Raw genomic sequence first — 21400 nt, 5'->3', positions numbered from 1 at the left:
CATGACATTAGATATACCCTGGGTCTTGCCATCATTCAAAACAGTCTCACACCCAAAACTTTCATCTCCAGTAACTGACTACCACCTTCTATTTATCTGTTCGATCACTCCCAGGCCACTTGTTGTATAAACACATTAAACCTAGCAATCACTATACCTACTTTCCCTTACTTTAATTCCTTCCTCAAAGAGTCATATGGTTCCCTGTTCAGCAATAGCAGGTCATCCAGACCTTCAGAAACTTTCTTGCCTAACCTCATTTTCCACTTAGATTTCCACCTTTAAAACGCAAACCCTCTATTTTGGCTCATCCCTACCCCTTGTCCTCACTGCTGTAACGTTTCCAAACATGTTGGATACACTTTCTTATGATGAGCCCTGGATGAATTGACTCCTTTTTCTCTCTTTATATCATTTTCATTTACATGCACCCTGTTTCACCCATTAGATTCTGAGTTCCAAAGCAAGGATATATACATATGGCGTATGTGTGTGGGTCTGTGTGTACACTTATTATGTATATAAACTATGAACGTTTATGAACATGTGACTATATATGCATATACATATATGTTTTTATAAACTTTCACTTTAGTCCAATGCACAGCAAGCATTTAAAAAATAGATTTACAGGATATTTTAAGCTCTAAAGCAACCACTGGATATAATGAATAAAAATCAATCGGTAAAATAAATATACTTACACTCATGTTAGAAAGTAATAAATATTTTTAAAGAATTACATTTGATGTCTGTGTGCGTATGCATTTAAAAATTTTGTTTGTAGGGCTTCCCTGGTGGCGCAGTGGTTGAGAGTCCGCCTGCCGATGCAGGGGACACGGGTTTGTGCCCCAGTCCGGGAGGATCCCACATGCCGCGGAGCGGCTGGGCCCGTGAGCCGTGGCCACTGAGCCTGCGCATCCGGAGCCTGTGCTCCGCAACGGGAGAGGCCACAACAGGGAGAGGCCCGCAAAAAAAAAAAAAATTTGTTTGTAGGTGATTATTTTGTTGATTTAATCACCACTTGAAATGGATGCCTTAATTTAATCCTAATCCTAGGAAACAAGTCATTTCATGTTCAAATTAACCCAAATTTCACTCATTATGTTGATTATATTAGTGTTATTAGAGAATTCAATTGTGTATTATAAAAAGAGGTCTATTTAATTACAGAGGTTAATGTAGTGAGTGTAAGCATCCTAGATAAAAACCTTCAATTGTTCAGTTCAATGTATAATCGTCTGTATTGCTTTTGTGTGCATCCATCTATGTGATTCCTATTGGATCTTTACAGAGAAAATCAGATGGTTCCGGATGTGATCAAGAGAATAACTTCTTAAAGGTGTTCGATTTAACAATACAATTCCTTCCAATTCGATGAGCATTAATTAAAAACCTACTCTAAAACAAGCATATCATCAGATTCTGTGTCCTTTGGTGATATAAGAGTTATAAGATAATCTAAAGAAAAAACAAATAAATAAAAAACAATCTGGTTAGGAAAAAGTCATGAATATACCTAACTATCCATCCATCCATCTACATACATATACATACATTTTTTTCTCTTCTTCAATCCATTCCCTATACATTAACAAATTCATAACTTGAATCCATCACATTATTCCCACACTGAAAATTCTACAATGTTTTATTACCAATAAGGTAAAAGTCTATATACAATCAGCCCGTTCAAATTTTAAATCTTATCTCCAATTGCTCTCAGAGGCAAAACTTTTATTTCTTCTAAACTAGTCTTCTTGTTGACTATCAAACACTGTTTTATTTTTCCTCTTTACATTGCACAAAAAAAATCTTGACTACATACTTAAATAAGTGTATTAGACAATAATTTTAGAGAATTTCACTGGGAGGACATCCACTTGAACCCAAATAGTTATAAAGGAATTCATGAACAGTTCAAACAGCAGTTGGACTATAAAGGATGGATTGAAGAACATTAGTAATTGACATGTTGCAAACCAACATTTTCAGTAGCAAATTCTACCTCCTTAGTTTTCCCTTTTAATATTTTAATGAGGATTTCAAAAACAAAAACATTTTATTGGTTAAATAATGTGTTTCTTTTCAAAAATTTTGTGGGCTCAAAAGGTAAAAATAAAACATTTAGAATTTGGGGCTTGGCCTGAAGAAAGAAAAACTGAATTTCTTTTGTTTATTAGACTATTCTAGATGAATACTATTTCTTTTGCATTATTAATAATGACTTGTCTTTAAACAAATTCAATTTTTTAAATGTTAAATTAATTTTGATATTAAAAGGAGAACCAATGAAACCTTTTTTTAAGGCATAGAGTCAATTATTATTATAAACCTTCCTGACTGGTACAGAGCCAGATTCAGGTGGCTTGGCAGCATGCCCTCATATAGATGTGTCTCTTTTCATTTTTATTATTTATAGAAATGAGTGTTACTTTAACTATGTGAAGCTGGATGAATGAGAGAAATTGTATGGAAAATATGATGAAAATGCAGATGCCATTATGGAAAGTCCTTGAATCCCTTATTCCCCATATCCCGCTTGCCCTCATACCTCAACCTTAGCCTTATTTTGAACAGATTGTCAGATGGTTAAGAATTTATATGATAAAAGTGAGCTTCTACCCTGTCTTTTTTTGTTGTTCAAACATTATATAGCATACTAAAAATGATGCCATAAAATATGTAAAGAATACATCCATTTTTTTGGTGAATGATCTTGATTTTTAAAAATAAAATATTTATGAAATAAGTGCTATATACATTTTAACTAGGAGCTGGATTTTCAACCACTGAGGTAATGGAGCAGGTATACAGGTAAAATAAAATAAAAATAACCTTAAGCACATGTGCACTTGATGACTTTAGGTGTACATCATTTTTCAACTATGTTATTTCTCAGACTTAGTTGTACCATTCATTTATTATTCTTGCAATTTAATTTCCTGCCACCAGGTGGAGAGAGAGTGCCAAAGCTAAACCAGGGGTTAGCAAACAATGACCCCTCGGGCCAGCAGCCTGTTTTTGTAAAGTATTAATTGTAACACATCCACTCCCTTTTGTTTATATATTGTCTGTGGCTAATTTTGCACTACATGACAGAGTTGAGTAGTTGTGATATAGACTGTATGTCTTGCATATTATAAATATTTACTGTCTGGCCCTTTGAGAATGTTTGCCAATCCAAGGTCTAGGCAGTAAATTTTGATTTAAATTGCAAAATAGCTCTCTGTTTACTTTTACCACATTTAATCATTAATCATTACCCCTTTATCCTACTTTATTTTAAAAGAATTCCAGGATATTAGTAAGGATAATACTAGTCATTGTAACAACAATAAAAGTCTTTTATTTTAGATGTTCAACAAATAGAATTTTATTTCTTGCCTACATAACAACCTATTGAGAGTGTTCCTGACTGGCAGTAGACTTCTTCCCTGTGGTAGTGCAAGGATTCTTTCCACCCTGTGCTACCTAGCCTGTAATTCTTGAGTCCTCTGCATCCAAATGTAAAAGGGGGAAAAAAAAGACTGGAGAAGGCACACCTACTTCTACAAAAACAAAAACATTGAACACACACAACAAAGCCCAGGAATGACAGAGACGCATATTACTTCAGCTCACATTCCACTGACAAGAAATAATCTGGTAGCCTCACCCCTCACCAAAATGCAAGAGTGCTACGAAATGCAGTCCCTGAATTGACAGCCACTTCACAGAAATTACTCTATTCTATGAAAAGGACAGCATGGATCCTTGGTAGGCAGCTAGCAATCTGTGTCACTCCTTAATGTCATTTTTGGTCAACTTGATGTCAACTTATGGATATTGTAGTTTGACTAAATATTTCTATATTACCTTTTTCTACATTCTGCTTTTTTAATAGTTATTTTTTAAGTCCGACTAATCTTTGTGTCATTATTTTGGAGGTAGGGAAGTACAAAGAGAAAGAAAAGCAGTTGTGTTACATCTTAACCTCTGTACCTGACTATGAACAATTATTGAAATAGCATCTACCTTAATACTTGTCTGCTTTTCTTGCTTTTTAGACAATTAAAACTCCTTGGTTCTATCCAAAATATTTTCTCCTAGTTGCCATGAAGACTGAAAAATATATATAACAGGTAGGGTCTACTTCCTTTCAACCTGCTCCTTTTCTCCCAAAATTCATAATTATTATAGTGTCACCTATATTTCATCTTGATCTGTCTTAGAATAAAAGAAGAAATTCTGGGGGCTTCCCTGGTGGCGCAGTGGTTGAGAGTCCGCCTGCCGATGCAGGGGACACGGGTTCGTGCCCTGGTCCAGGAAGATCCCACATGCTGCGGAGCAGCTGGGCCCGTGAGCCATGGCCGCTGAGCCTGCGCGTCCGGAGCCTGTGCGCCGCAACGGGAGAGGCCAGAACAGTGAGAGGCCCACATACCGCAAAAAAAAAAAAAAAAAAAAAAAAGAAGAAACTCTGACTTCCTCCAGTGACAAATGTTATTGTCTGTTACACTTTAAAGTGGATGTTCCAGTGCTCTGCATGAGGGGTCTATTCTCCTTGTGTGATTACTACTTTTACACAAGGTAAAAACTGTGTAGAATATTGGCTGTGTGTTGTGTAGGCCAGAGGAAAAAAGTCACTATTCTGACTGCAGCCATATCCTAACCCTTCCTAAGTGTCTACAACTTCTTTCCTCTGGTAAAAGCAAATAACAAAAGCCACAGTTAAGTACACTTACATAGTTTACAAAGTGGTTTATATATATATTATATCATGTGCCATTCGAAGTGTTCTAAATTCAGAAAAATGGAGCAAGTACTCTGCATGTTCAAACTATGTATTATATATATAGCTTCTCACACAAAAAAATGAAAACACTCTATGCGTGACAACTTGTCCATATTTACCCATCAGATACTGGATGAGGTTTTCATGAAGGGAAGCAAAACCACCACATCACTGGGAAAGTAAAATCATGGCCATTCCTAAAGCTCAGAGCCGATCAGAAGGAATTCCCATAAGTTCATTAGATGGACCTCATTTTTACCAGTCTCTATACCCTTCTAATCTAGCTCTGCCAGCAGGTCCCAGGTGTCGCCCTCATTCACAATACTTGTATCCTAGTTGAGCCTGGCTTTTCTCCTTAAATGTAATTTTACACCTTTGGTTATTTTTAATATTTTATTGTAATACCTCTGGTGCTTCCAATCGTCTTCCTGATTTCATTTTAATTAAGTTTTAGGACAGATCTGGTAGAAATGAGTCTGATATTTGTAAAGGTTCAAATCTGAGCTCTAACTGCTGCTGATACTCTCAACCTAGGATTCTTCATTATGAGCTCTCTCTGTGGGCCAAAAAGCATACTTAATAATGACATATGTGTATCTGTGGGCATATTTAAGTCTCTGTTCCTATTATTTCTTTAACTGGAATGCGTTTTATACACATCTTTTCTGAAGGCATTATTTTTTAAAATTTCCACGTAGTTAATAACCCCCTCAGCACATGCTATACCTCTTTGTACACTCATTATGCATTTGTTTTATTCTATTTTGCATAATTGTGAGTTTACATATGCATTTCCCCTGCTAGGTCTTGAATTCTAGGAAATGTGTTAATCTGTGAAAATTGCATTGGGCCTACATACTGCCATTGACATAATATGCTTAATAGGTTTATTAAAAAAATATTATCATAAAAGTTAGACCTACCTATTTTTGTCTTTTGCTTTATAATGTTTTTATAAGGAACATCAAATAATTATATTATCTATCTATATTGCTCTCTCTCTATGTGTGTGTGTATATATATATATATATTTTGGCCTTGCAGCATGTGGGATACTAGTTCCCCTACCAGGGATCAAACCTGCACCCCGGCACTGGAAGTGCTGAGTCTTAACCACTGGACTGCCAGGGAAGTTCCTCAACTTATATTTTTAGTTGGAAGACTAAGGTGTTTTTTTTTAAATGGTTGTTAAAAACAATTTAAATTTTGTGACAAGCACAGAAAGGAAAGCAAATAAGTGTACTCTCTTGCAAAATAGGTTCCCAAAGAGCTTTAGAGATTCTTAATAAGAATTATTTTAAATGTAATAGGGTAATTTCATTTCTGTGATGTTTTTCTTATAGAAAGAACTATGTAAGTTTGTAATGTCCCTGGGTCCTTTTGATCCTAAAAATACCAGAATTTCATGTATCCTGTGATGTTAGCAGATACTAATTGAGTTAATAAATTAAGTAGAGAGATGTCCATTATTCTTGGAAAACTAATTTGATTCTCTGTAATGTTTTACAATATGAAACTTGGGCAGAAAGTGTTTTGGGGAAAATTAATGTTCCTTCTTTACTGGGTTAGAGACTCCTAATTCAAAATTTCAAATGAAAACTGCAAATATTTACACAAATCAATCATTTTCTCCTAAGGTAAAATAATAATCTTCCGAAGCAAATCGGTTTATATTCATTCATTGGGGATATCCAAGGATGTGTGGTTGGGAGAGGATGTTGAAGGCTTTCCTTGAACACCCCTTCATAATATAGTAAATTATTTTCTGAAACCTCTACAAAAAGTTGAATTAATTACCACTGTGATACGCATTAGTGTATCGTGAATTGCCATCCTGCTTTGTGTTTTAAATGACTTTAAAGCACAGAATGTATTTTTGTCAGGTTTCATACAAAGAAATCCATGTATTTTTCAAGAGCAATCTGAAAATAATTTCATATTCAAGTCTGTTACATTTTTCATCTATTACAAAGCATGTTCAAATTTATTTTAATCTAGAGTAAATATAAATCACATTAATAAGGAGAAAGTTTGTATACAATTTACCTATGTTAATATATTGGCACTAAATTATTTCTACCCCAAGATTTTTATATACATAATGATTAAGAGTGTAGGAAAATACTTATAGAAAAATTTTAGTGGCAGAATTAGAATACTGGAAAATATGACACCATTCTACATATGTGACTGATGTCAAGATAAGAGAGATTTTGCAGTAATAGGCAAAAGAGAAGGACAGCAATTGTTACTCATTATTTAGTTTTAGGTAAAACAGGCACTATTATATAGCATAGACCTGTATTTTGAAGATTTTTCTAATCCATTTGTCAGTCATCTTCTCTCTACCCATATTATTTCAGATTGCAGGTCTGATTGTAGTTTGCCAAATGCATTACAAATTTGTCATGTTTTTATGATCTTTGATTTGGGCATCAGCAGACAAGAGAGAACATTTAAAAACCACAATAAATCAATTAATATACTCAAAGAAAAGTAAAAAATCATAAGAAAAAGCGTTTTAGAGTTAAAATATCATTGTCAAAGTAGACATAAAACTGGAAGGTATATTTCAAAATACAGGATTAGAAACTGGAGAAGGAGGATATGAAAAAATTAGTCATAGAGAGTAAATACAGTATGTTCCACATCTAATTAATGAGTATCTGAAAAAAGTCATTTACATGAAGATTCCTAATGAAATAATAAACGTTTTGAGAACATATAGAGGAAAATTACTATGGGTATAATAAAAGAAAAGAAAATCCAGCACATTTCAAGAGTGGTAAGAAGACCCAAATCTTCACATTGAAACAGCTCTCTAAGGGCTAATGTAATAAATGTAAAAACACCCCATATGTCTGGAAACAAAATTGTGGATTTTCCTACCACTAAGAATAAAGAGATGACCCTAGAATTCTTCAAGAGAAGAAAGAAAAATCTACAAAAACTGGTTAACTAATATCTTTTAAAAAATCATCTATCTACTCAAGCATAAAGAAAAATAAAGGAACGGAGAGATTGTATCCAAGAAGTACTGTTCTAATTCTCAGGCAGGAAATTACTTGGCAGAATAGAAAGTAAACTGAGCAAATTGCACATGAAGTCAGAGCCTTATGTGGGATGGGGGAGTGGGCCGTGGGTCGTATTCTGAGGAAATTGAATTGTCCTATGTGAAAAGAATACAAAAACAATAGTAAAAATCAGCAAAATGTGATGTTGAGCTTTCATATCATTAATTATGACTTGAAAGCCTATTTTAATGATAGATATGGGGATTGGAAGAGGATTTTTGGTGAACTCAACCATCCAAAAAAAGTTAATAGATAATTTTAAGCAAATTAATTCAGAAATAGAAGTAATAGAAAACTTATTTGCAGTTGCTGAGATAAACAGAATAAGAAGTAATTAGAGAAGTTATTAAGGTGCTTACCGCTAGGAACAGTACAGAGTAAGGAATGGGCAAAAGGGGGGTCTCTTTTATTTTTGTTTGTACTCTCCTAAACTGTGATTTTTTTTTTACCATGTACACACATTGCTTATATAATTTATTTATTCAAAGATATTTAATACTTACTGTTTGCAGAACAGCAATATGCATAGACAATATAATAGCAAAACTAAAAGACAGTATTCTTGTGTGTGTGCATGTGTTTTTGTGCTTAAAATATCATGTTAAGAAATGTGTATAAAATTAAAAAAAAAACTCAGAATTTTCTGACTTCAAAATTAGTATTTATTCTATTAAATAAAACAAAAAATGGACCCAAGGCAACAGAGCCTCTTGCCTTGTACAATTCCACTAGTCTCCACTGATATTATATGCTATGTGAATGGGGGTCCTTTGATCATAGGACACAAACTCACATGAGGAAAGAAAGATGTTCCTTTATGTAAAACAGCTTCACGAACTGCAAAGTTATGTACAAAGTTGACTCATGTCATTGCTCTTTCTTTAGAGCCTGATAATTTTTTTTTTTTTTTTTTTTTTTTTTTGGTTAAGAAGCCACCAGCCAATGCAGGGGACATGGGTTCAAGCCCTGGTCCAGGAAGATCCCACATGACGCAGAGCAACAAAGCCTGTGCACCACAACTACTGAGCTTGCACTCTAGAGCCAGTGAGCCACAACTACTGGGCCCACGTGTCCCAACTACTGAAGCCCAAGCCTGATACATTTTTGATCAGGGCTATAAGAATCAGTAGGCACACCCATATGCTGTTCATGTGTGCCTGGGAAGGGATATATTCATTCTTTTTTCTGGTCGGCACTTCTCAGGTAAAAGTGCTCTTAACCAAAATAATGAAATTATATAGAGTAATATTCTTCACTTTATGGAGAGAATAAAGTGAAATGGATTACTCCAGATTCTGTAGAAAATGTTTCAATTAACTTTCTTCTCCATTGATATTAGGGGAATTGAACCTCTCTATATTTAACTTAAATTTTATAATAACAGTTTATTTTGTTTGATAACATCAAGATCTAGAAACCATGCCCAGTCTGCTACATCTCTGTCACATGTTGAAGGGAGACTGAGGGAGGTTATTTCCTCTGAGAAAGTCAGGTGTGCCACTAATCTTAATGTGGTAAATTTTACGTGGGTATATAGCATTTTCAGATTTCTATAAAAGTAAAGATCAGCACATGTTTTCTTAATTAGAGTTTGACTAAATAGCAGAGTAAATGAAAACTGTGTCATTATATGCAATAACTCACATCACATTGAGTTTTCTAATTAGTGAAAGATGAAGACATCCAGTTAGGTTTCTTTAAAAGCAGGTCTGAAAATAACTTTTGAAATTCATTGTGAATCTTAGCATTATATGTAAAAAGGTTTAAATATTGTTAGTAGGAAAGACTTCATTGTTCTCATCGGTGTGTAGAAGGAGGTGGCAGAGATTGTTCTCTGTGGTAGATCATAAGTCTTGAATCTTTACCTATACTCTGTAACTGATTTATTATAAGAGTGTGGTTTTGATCATTTAGGAGGTATTATTGTTTGTCATTTACAAAGCTAATGAGTTGGATGTGGTGATATTTGAGGTCCCATGAGGCTCTACCAATCTATAATTTAAATTTTTTGGGGGAAGCCATTATCTGACCTACTCTAAGACCTCTATTATGTACTGATTGCTTAAGTCAAGCCCCACAACAACATTAATCTTTGAACACAGAGATATCCATTCTTCATTGAGTAGCTCAACTCATCTAGTGAGATTTCAATACACTGTATTTCCAGTGTTTCAGAGAAAGTGTAGTTTCCCTCTACACATAAATGGAGCTTGAAAATATATCATATTAAAATATTTTGGTTTCTTCCCTATTTTCAGTTTTTTTACATATATTCTATGTCACCTATTCAACAAACAATTATGGAGACTCATAGAAGTAGAATATAATCATAACTTTCAAGGAAGCTTATAATTTAGAAAGTTGAGTTAAATACAGATATAATTGATGTAATATTAGTTTTACATTGCTAGTATAACAAATTACCACAAACTTATCAGATTAAAACAACAAAAATTTATTATCTCATTGGTCAGGAGTCTGGGTATGAGTTAGCTGGGTCCTCTGCTCAGGGTTTCACCAGGCTAAAAGAAAGGTGTCAGCTAGGGCTGCAATCCCACTGGAGGGTCAGTGTCCTATTCCAAGCTTATTGGTTATTAGGATGATTCAGCTCCTTATGATTACTATGGCTTTCTTGCTAGTTGGCATCCAGGAGCCATTCTCGCCTACTAAAGGCTATCCACCCTTTCTTGCATGTCCCCCTCCAAGACTGCAATCCTGATAGGAGAATTTCCCTTGATTTAAATCTCCTCCTTAAGAAAGGCTCCCATCTCTTTTAAGGGATCATCTTATCAGGTCAAGTCCACCTAGAAGAATCTTTTGTTTAATACAAAGTCAGCTGATTACATCTAGAAAATCCCTTTGCCATATAAGGGAGTATAATCATATTATACCCCATCATATTCACTAGTTTAGTGAAGAGATACCCCATCATATTCACTAGTTTAGTTTACAGTTAAGAGGAAGGGGATCATACAGACCATGTACATTGTGGGGGAAGGGAGGTAGGCTCTTGAGGTCATCTTAGAGTTCTGCCTAAGTGCAAGTTGGAATAAAATAAGTGTCTAAATAAGATAGAAGTTAGATTTATGGAAACTGAAATTATGCATACTATATATACATAGAGGAAGAAATGTGAACGAGAAATGGTGAAACAAGTCTCAAAGCATATATGTTTTTCCAAGTGGCAGATAATGCCCAAGGAAGAAAAACAGTATTTCAATAGACAGCAAGGCATATATTATAGTGAAATATGAAAATACAGGGAGTATTCCTATAGCCCAATTTGGCCAATAAAGCTAATGGGGAAGATTTAAGCCATTCAATGAAAATCTTTAAACATTGCGCTTGTTTCAGTAGGTAGTGAGAAGCTATTGAATATTCAAGACAGTTGAACTGTCTTCAGCTTGTCCTTTCAGATATATTCTCTGCTCTTCACCCTGGAAGGCCCACCCATCTGAACCACATTCTTGATTCCTTGCTTTTGGGCTTCCAGTGGGGATTGCCCAATCAGAAGCAGTGTCAGGACATCTGTGGATGAAAGGGGAGTTAAGTGGTTTATATTCCTAAATTTTCTTCCTGAGAAGCTGGCTACCTCCTTTACAACAGGTGGCCTCTCTACATGGCCCATTTTTATCTCTGGGTTCCAAAAATCACTTCCTTCTCTCTCCCCTTAAGGTACAATAATGGGAAAAACATTGTTATGTAAGTCCCTGGGTATGGTATTATCCCTTGTGTTCTTTCTTCACTCATCTAAAACCTTTTAAAAATCTCTTTATTAAACTCTCTTCAAATTACCAAATTTGAATGTGCCGTCTGTTTGCTGCTTGACTTGACTGAAACTGGAATTGATATAACCAAAATTTTTGTGGGAAGATTAATATGACAGTGATGAATAGACGGTGAAGAGAGGGAAGAGACTGAATATGTTAACACAGATAAGAATAGTAATGAAGGCACAAACTAGGTCGTGAGCATAAAAATATAGGACAGATGATACAAGAAATACTGTAGAGGTAGAGTACATAGTACTTAGCACCTGACTAAATGTAGGGGATGAAGAAAAATGGTATTAAAGATAGTTCAAGGATGAGACTTGGTAACTAAGTGAATTGTTTTTCCATTGATGGAAATATCAATGTCAGAAAGATAAATTAATTTCATGGCTGTTAGGAAAAACAAGTTTGTTTCTGAATTAGTGTAAATAAACATGGTGGACATTCAAGTAGAGAAAACAAGTAGGTGGTTGGAAAGGTGGGTTTGGCATTTCAGAGGATAGTTGAAGCTATAATTATGGACTGAAGAACTATACAAAAAATGTTATAACTGAATTCATAAGAATTATTATGTCGAGAAAAATCAAAGGGCAAAAAATTCATATACAAGGACAAACAATGCACATATTCATAGAAAAATAAGTAGGACAATTTTCAGAGAAAGACAGGGAAGTGTCTCTTTTCTTTCTCTTCAGAGACAGAGATAGAAATGTGTCAGAGATGTAAAACAAAAAGTTGCAAGTTAAAAAAAAATACAGAAGATCTTTTTAAGAAGCAGGAAGTGGTTGGATTAGTGCCAATCTCAGACCTGGCAACAGCCCAAACTAATCAACATAGTCTCATCTATGACCATCAGTTCATAGATATTTACTCATCTATTTTACTAAGTGACCATGTCATCCACCTGAGCCAAGCTGTTTTGGCCAGGGGTAGACATCTCATCTAAAGGTAACAAATTCAGAGTGTGGTTGGTGGTCCATGAGCATACTTGCATGATACATTTGGGCAAAGAAAGTCTTGTTTTTAATAACTCATATTGAGAAAACCATGCAGACTGAGTTAGCAAGTAGAACTTGTAGCTAACAGTGTCTGAGGTATAGTAATATTCCAATGACCATAATGGATCATATGTAAGACAAAATTAAGCAGCAGAAGCAGCAGCAAATAATAATAAAAACAATAAAAGTCAGCCAACTGGCAGAGGAACAGACATAGGCAAAAATAGGAATCACATCAACACTGTTGGTTGTAAATCAATGATTCTCTGTTGAGGCCAAGAGAACTGCATTGACACAAGAACTACCTTTTACCATTCTCTTTGAGGCTTGGCCCTGTTAAAATTTCTGTTCTAGATTTCACTTAGTTCTCTACACATACCCAATAAAAAATAGTATTCTGCTAGCCTGAGGGTCTAACTGTCTGTTTCTAGCAACTAAATAGGCCTAAAAAAGAGGGAATCCTTAAACTCTTTCTCTCTCTGATATAGATAGATGACAGTTATAGAGAGGTATATAATTATAATATGTATGACAATTATATATGTATATAAATAAAGAAACAAATAATAAATAAACCAACATATATATATATATATATATATATATATATATGAGTCAAAGTATCTGATCCAATCAATGAGTAGATATAGAGTTTAAATGACATGAAGCATAATTGGAACCAGAGAGGTCATGATGGGTCTTTTTTACTATAAATTATAAGATGAAGTTTGTCAGTGGCAGAAAAGCACAACAGCAGAACAAGATAGAAATAGTAGTAGGATAGTAGTAATAGTAGTCATATTACACTGTAGTTGTCATATTAGCAATGTAATGTTAAAGATATAAAAAATCCTTCCTCTTGTTGAGGTCCTTAAGGCTACTTTGAAAACAGTATAATCTTTAGGCTGTAGGTTCAATGAACTTTATCATCGTTGTAATGCCTCTTTTGGGATTTGTTGACAAAATATCAGACATCTAACCATATTCTTCCCTTGTAACGAGATGAGACCAAAAAAAAAAAAGGTTTTTCCAGTGCAAAACAGTAAAAGAATTTGAGGAAGATAAGGAGATTGAAATATGTTGTATTTGGGAAGAAGGAACTCATTAATGACCTTTGAGAGAGCAATTTCAGTAGAGAGGTAGGGAAAAAGAAGCAACTGTAAGCAATGAAGACTGAAGACATAAATGGATAATAAGAGATGAAAGAAGATGGCTTTCAAGCAATATAAATGAAGATAACTTTTGAAGAGAAGGAAAAATTTAGGTTGAAGAATAATAGGGCACAGTTGGGTCACAAAGAAGGTCCTTTGTTGTATTGCTTTGTCTTGAACTACTACAGAAACTAGAGAATATTTTTAAGCAGCAGAGTAAGGTCTGCAGAGGAGATTACTAAATTGTAAACTCTGGATAAGCGAGATCTTTTTATTGCTCAAATATTTTCTAACAGTTATAAAATTAAATGATATATTTGCATTATCTGTCCCCCAATTGTTTTTAAAAATTTTATTAAAGGCTCTCCAAAAAGGATAAATGCTGGATAATCACCTGGGTCAATTTCTCATTTGGATTAATAAAATCATTCAGTGACCCACTGCCTAAATCAAATGACTGAATTGTACATGGTTTGGAGTCCTGACGATTCAACTAATATTTTGGTATTTTTGCTTTCCCATTACTTCTGTCCCAAATGATTAAATAATAAATCTTTATATAATTTCTAACATTACCTCAAACATAAATGTGAGGATATATAGCAATATAAGAGAAAAGTGTAAAAGATAGTTGTTAATTTCTGAGAGTGCTATACATGCTTTGTCTATACTAGATAGTAGAGATTTTACACTGAGATTACTTGTTCGACTGTATTCAAGCCTGGAAATGGTGATCATCAGTGGTGAAAGTCTTAAAAAATGACATGAAAATTTCTATATTACAAATAAATTGATAAAAATGTGAAACAGGGGAAAATCAGGCTCTGTATGTAACATGTTAAGTTTCTATTAACTGCTAATATTCAATTCTGAGATTGAAATGTATTAATCAGGCTATCACAAAGACAGATTGAATGCCATATACATATAACATGTTGAATGTGGTAGCAAGTAATAAAATTTTCAAGTGAGTGTCTAGATGCAACTGAAATATGAAGACATATTTGGTCAAAAATAATTTTGAAATGAGCATATTAATATATATTTATTACCTCAAAACTCAATCATTTTCCCTATGGTAATTGTAAATCAGGTATTTTGCAAAGCACTGGAAATTAAAAAATGAACATGGATCTCTGTTTTCAAAATGTTCCTAGACAACTGAAATTATAAAAATCACATCCCACCACATTATCAGAAACTAACTGGAAATTTAAATTTTAAAGTTCACCAAAGCATCTTTACTTGTAAGTATTAAATACATTTACATAACAATGTATGTAAGGACATAGCCAACACATAGAAATAATGTGGCATTCACTTCTAAAATGGTTTAAGTACCCATTTAGTCTACCAATAAAAATTATGTCTGAGTGATTTTTCATGTTAAATTATATTTTTTTATTTGTTCAGCTTTATTGAGATATAATCAGCATATAACTTTGTGTAAGTTTAAGATGTACAAAATGTTGACATGATACACTCCTATCTTGCAATATGATTACAACCTTTATGACTAAAGGGTAGCTAACACTTCCATGACATCTCATTTGGCTTTACCCTTATGCTCTTATCTCTCATTGCTATTTTACAACAATAAACACAACCTTGAATAATTTTCCAAATTCTATTTTAAAGAGTTTAAATGCATGTATAATCTTTGCTGATCTCTGAAGTGTGGAGGGCTTACAAGTTACACACAGGTTGATAAATGGAGATAGATAGAATATCAAATATAGTAGATTTATGAAATTCTACCTTAACATTTTACATACGATTTCTTATGGGTTAATAATTTGGATGAAAAAAGTGACCAGTCCATCAAAAATTCTGATTTTTTAATTTTATGCAATTCAGATTGTAGGGAAGAATAAAAACAAATAATCTATACCACTTTAATTCATCTATATTGAGTTTGTACAGCTTGACACATCTATTTGTGCATTTGTGTGTGTGATGTATGTTAAACAATAAAACTGTAAAAGTGCTTATTTTTAAAAAATGCACATGTTCAAACTGATTGAATCTTAATATCTTAGAGCAAAGCAGAATCATAAAGAAGGTCATATTGGCTGATTTTGGCATAGTCCTTCTCCTTCCTCTCTTGTTCTACCATTTAAATACTTCCTTTGCCTGCATTATACTTCCTAATGTATAATTTGTTACATCACAGAGGAAAGCCATCTGAGGGACACTTTCATAATAACATAATAAGAGTTATTATATTATTCATTACAGGAATATTTGCATTGTAATGAGCAGAGAGTATTATCATGCTCTTTAAACATTTGCTTCTAGATTCAGAAAGAAATAGATTCAAATCCCAGCTCCATTAGGAGCTATGAGCAATTCAGGTAAACCTATAAGACTGTTTCCTGTTAAATGGAAATAATAATATTCACTGTGTATAACCGATGTAATGATAAAATGAGAGAATATATGTAAAGTACTTAGCACAGTCTCTGGCAAAAACAATATGTGTTTCATAAATTCGAGTTAAGGATATAGCTAAAATTGAACACATTCTCTACAAAACGTATATAATAAGCTACATAGAATAAATTGAGATATTTCCATAGTTTCATCAGCACTTAATACATGCCAGGCATTGTGTTCAAGAGTAGAAATAAAGTATTATATAGGCTGATTTTACCTTTATCTATGTGTGGGTGACATTCCCTCTCTGAAAGATAAGGACACAATGTCCCCTTTGCTCAGCCCAGCTACTAGGCTTGCAGTCACTTGAGTGGTCCCTTTTGGTTGTGCAAGCGAGCAAATAGTAGTTTGTAACAACTGAGGTAATGGAAAGAAAAGGAGGCAAAGGGTTCCAATTAGACTTATTTTGGAAGTCAAAAAGACTGAAAGTTGAATATTTTGATCTTGTGCATTCTTAAAAATCTTAGCATTTTTACGGCAACACGGATGGTTCTGCCTGAGTAGAAGTATGTATTTTCTCTGTTTAAAGGCCGGAGGAGTGTGTGGGAAGAACTGACTTTGGCACCCTGCAGGGTAGCCCAGAGGCTGTGCATGAATACGGGAGGGACAGCCATCATCTCAGCAGTAGGAAAGCTGCCATGCGACTGAGGATGGAGTTGTCACCACTGACACCAAGTGGCTGGGGTCAAAGTTTAATACTGTGGATGAATTACACTTTGCATCTCTCTCTCTGCGTGTCTAGCATTTGGAAGCAGGTCTGATACCTTCTGCACCGAATAAGCCTCAAATATTCTTGGTCAAATGTGAAAAAGGAAAGACTTTGAGAAAAGGAGCCAGATTTGTTAATATAGACAGTGATAACTCCAGAAACTGGTTGTAACAATTAAAGATGCATAATTGTTTTATTGTAAGCTATTGAACTGGATTAAAAAGCTACTGAACTGGATCCACACAAATGGATATACATATGTTATTTAAAGAGAGATAGGGTGGACAAATAGTAACTTTACAGAATTTATGAAACACACAATAAGTAAATGGTCAAACAGTGGCTCTACAATCCATTTGTTCTCTTTCCAAGCCTATCAGTGTGCAAATGCTAGACCTCCTGCTTAACAAACTAAATGGTCCTTATGTATGAAATGCCTTGAGCAGGGTGTATATGAAAAATACTATATAAGGGATGTACCTATCCAATTATAAAGTTGAAGTGTTTCTTGACTTAAATGGTTCTTCCTGTGTGAATGAGGTGATTACATACCCCACTTAGAAGCCTCACATATTACCTGAACCAAAGCATGTTCAATGCAAGAAGAAAGAATCTAGGGTGTGGGGCTGGAGGTCTCAAACTTGCCCTGTGCCTTGAAATTATTTGTATCTTTGAAGTTATTAATAAAATTAAATACTAGTTACTATATGACTTATAATGCATACAAAAATAAGACATATACAATAATTTTATAGCTCTCAGGATCAAAAGTGACCCTTTTTCTAGAGTAACTCAAAGTTCAAAAAAATAACACTAATCACCACCATTTATGGAGTCTCAAATATGTGCTGGACATTTTCCATATGTTATTTAATCTTCAGAAAAAATACAAGGGATACTATTTTCATTTTAATTAAGAAAACAGGTCATTAAAATTTAAAAACACAAAGTAAAATTTTAAAGAAATTGGAAAAAGTCATCCCCAAAGTCTCAATACTAATTAAAAAACCAAGCTGGTATCTGAACTTCTCAGGAGCTGATTCAAAATAGTATCTCTGGACTAGAGAGGGAGGCTATCAAAGAAAAACTATAGAAGGAAACAATACACCCTATAACAGAGGGATGTGAGAGCATAGGCAAAAGAAGTTTAAGCCTAGGAATTGTCACAAAGGAGATCTGCACTGGCTTTTAAGAGAAATAGGAGTTTACTAGGGCAGAAAATGGAAAAGAATGGCCCGCCAGGTTGAAAGAATTTGCAAAAATCTATACATTAAGTAATATATCAATGGGAAATGATCAATAATTAATGTGGGGAAGGAGCTTTTTCCAAATATCCTTCAAATTATACTGTGAGCTTCTGCCTATAAGCAAGATTGGAGCTGAGCGTGAGTCTGTTTGGAGAAATTGAGACGTTTCTGTGAGTATGCTGGAGGCCCAGCCTATTGCTTTGGACCTAAGAGGGAAAAGTGTGCTGTAATAAACAATACTGCAAAGAAAGAGGTTTCTGTGAACTCTATTGGAATTGTAACTCCAGAAGGTTTTTAATTTTTTTTGAAGTTCTTATATTGTGAAATAACTTTTCTTGACACTTATTGTCTATTTTCTGTTTTCAGTCTCCTGTTTTCCTTCTGATGTAGTTTGGACTCTGCCCAGGGCACTATTTGTGTGCGTGTCTGTCTCTTTGTGTGTCTATATGAGTGTGCCTGAGACTTTTACAGAAAAATATAAATCTTCTTATGGCAATCATGATTGCCTTCAGAAAGCTACAGATTCATTAAAGGGCTCAGTTAAAGAAAGTAAGTGTGAAATATATAATTGAGAACCAGTTTCTTTTTAAAAACTTGAATCCTTAAAACACCTGCTCTGCTCCTCAGGTTTGCTGAATTTCTGGATAATGTTGCAGTTTGCACGGACTGACCTGTCATTCTGATAAAACCTGATCACTTTTTCAGGACTCTTAAAGTTAATATATTTGTTTACCATGCTTGAAACCATAGCTAGAAAAATATACAACTGATAATTTTTCTTAATTAGGAAATATGCCAAAGGATGCTGATATTTTTCGTTGGGTTCTCTATATTTAGGTGAATAATGCCTTGTGTACAGTGATTACTAAAGGTTCAGGGGAGATGCAGGTAGCTATGGAACCTGTCTAAGATTAAAAAGGTTTTCCCTAGGGTAACCTTTCCAAATATGTGGGACAAGTGCTAATATTGATATAGAGGTGATTTTAGGTATTTAAATTACTTTGGATTAGATAGGGTAGAAAATGATCCCCTTTTCAAGTTGGTTTCAATCCTTCTGATTGCATCATGAGGAATGTCTCATTTTGGCATGAAGATATATTTAACAACCCCTGACTTTTGCTAATCTCCCTTTTTATAAAAGAGAAGTAGGCCTTAGTCTCAGAGCCTTTACCAAACATTGTACTTGGCTGGAAGTTAACAATATTATGGCAGTTTCACTGTATTTATTTTAAACAACTTCTTGCTGTCAGATGGTTCTTCTTTTCCATTTACCATAGTGATAAAAAGTTTAACTTCATTTAATACATTTTGAGTAAATCTACTTGCTAAAAAATATAAAGGAAAATAAATTTGCAACTATTTTTCTATGATATTAAAATCTTTCCCTCAGGCTGTGACTCTCAAAAAAACAAAGCCAAACCAAAAAAACAGTCTTCAAAATTAAAATGCAGCAGGAGGTTCTAGGCTAGGACTACTTCTGACTAACAGACTAAAGAATGAACATGGTTCATGCAGGATGCTCAACAAATGTGGGTCAAAACCCCCTATGTTTCTTATGAGGTAGCCCAACAATGAGCATTGGTTGTGACCAATTTGAGGCCAAAATATTGGGAACAAAATTATGTGGCTTTTTATTTAAAAAAAAAAAAATGCTTCCTGGTTTTTTTATTGAATTGGTAAAAATTTTCCCTGAAAGGCTATGGAATTGTTCCCAGTGATAATGTGTTATAGTTTCTTCTATAAAGCAATACATGGCCCTGTTTTCCTCTGACAACTGAACTGCCAGGCACACATACAGTGTTATTATTTGTAATATATACCTTAATAAAATACAAGATGAGCAAACCCTTGCTTACCTCCCTCATCAGTTTCCTCTTTGTAAATGAGAGTGAGCAAATGTCCAAAGTCACTCCAGAGGACGCTAATCATCTCTAGAGATAATATGCTTATAGGATTATCAAATGAAAAGAAGAGTAAAAGCATTTGTTTGAAAGGATTATAGGGAAGGAGAATAAAGGAAAGGAAGTCGACAAAAACAAAGATATGTAATCTTCAAAGTTTTGAAAAAGGTTATAGATATAGATTACGCTTTTTATGGTATTAATATTACCCTAAGGAATTATACACTATTTCTCAGTGTTTGGCTGAGAAAGCAATTTGCAGAGGAATTTTGATACTGAGTGGAACAAGGTAGACTTTGAAATGTATGTGAAACCAAAAAAAAAGTATATATATATACACATTCTTTTAATTAGAGAGGAAATATTAAAATCTATATACTTTGAATGTGAGAGATACCTTACATATATTGTTTTACTTAAATCTGGTAACAACTCTGAAAATTGGTATTATTATCTCTGCAGTTGAGGGAAATAGTACCCATAAGGATTACATAACTGTCCACATCATATCTATTTCCCTCCCTGTTAAAGGGTTACAAATAGCTTTATTGTTATGTAAGTTCAAGCCTATGATGATAAGAGACAGAAAACACTCATTCAGTGGTTTCTCAACTATACTCCAGAAGTGTGGTTGGATTTTTACTTCCAGCTATGAAAGAGTAACTGGTACCAATCTTACCCTTCCATCAAAAACAATTATTTATAAAACTGGACACAGTATATTAGGCAACAGTTTTCAGGCACTGACCAATAGGCAGCTCATGACTGTGATCTTTGAAAGAAGGAAAATGCATGAGGAAAATGTCATGATCCCCTTAGGTTTCTGCCTTGGGACACTTTTCTGAATGAAGATGAAATCCAAGCAAGGGCTGCAGTGTCACTGAGCAGAGAAAATAAATATTGAAGTTGCAAGCTGCTAATGTAGAAGGAATTTTCAAGATAGGTTTTTGAAAAGAAAGAATCGCATGGGAAAAGGTAGTCTGTGTCAGAATTCACCATAAATGCTTAACCAAGGTCTGGGCTACTCATGCTCAAAGCTCAACTCTAAGAGGTATTACAAAGATCACCTGATACAGGGCTGAAAGATGAATGGGGATAGTAAAGGCTGTGTAGTGTGGTGGACGTTAGATTTATGACCCAGCAAGAGTAGTGAAACCTCAGTGAGTCCCTTGGTGAGATTCAAGAAAAGACAATACTTTGGTGTAAATACCACCCTATAGAATAATTGCCACAAGCTCACACTAATAGATAAACCAAGTAAGCTGGCCTGCTCTAACAAAGACAGAACCAGGAAGATGAAATGGTAATTTCTTATCAGTATACATAAAATATTCACC

Source organism: Lagenorhynchus albirostris, chromosome 5 (assembly GCF_949774975.1).
Source record: "Lagenorhynchus albirostris chromosome 5, mLagAlb1.1, whole genome shotgun sequence".
Classification (NCBI taxonomy): Eukaryota; Metazoa; Chordata; class Mammalia; order Artiodactyla; family Delphinidae; genus Lagenorhynchus; species Lagenorhynchus albirostris.
The sequence above is the reverse complement of the archived record's forward strand: the minus strand, read 5'-3'. Positions refer to the sequence as shown.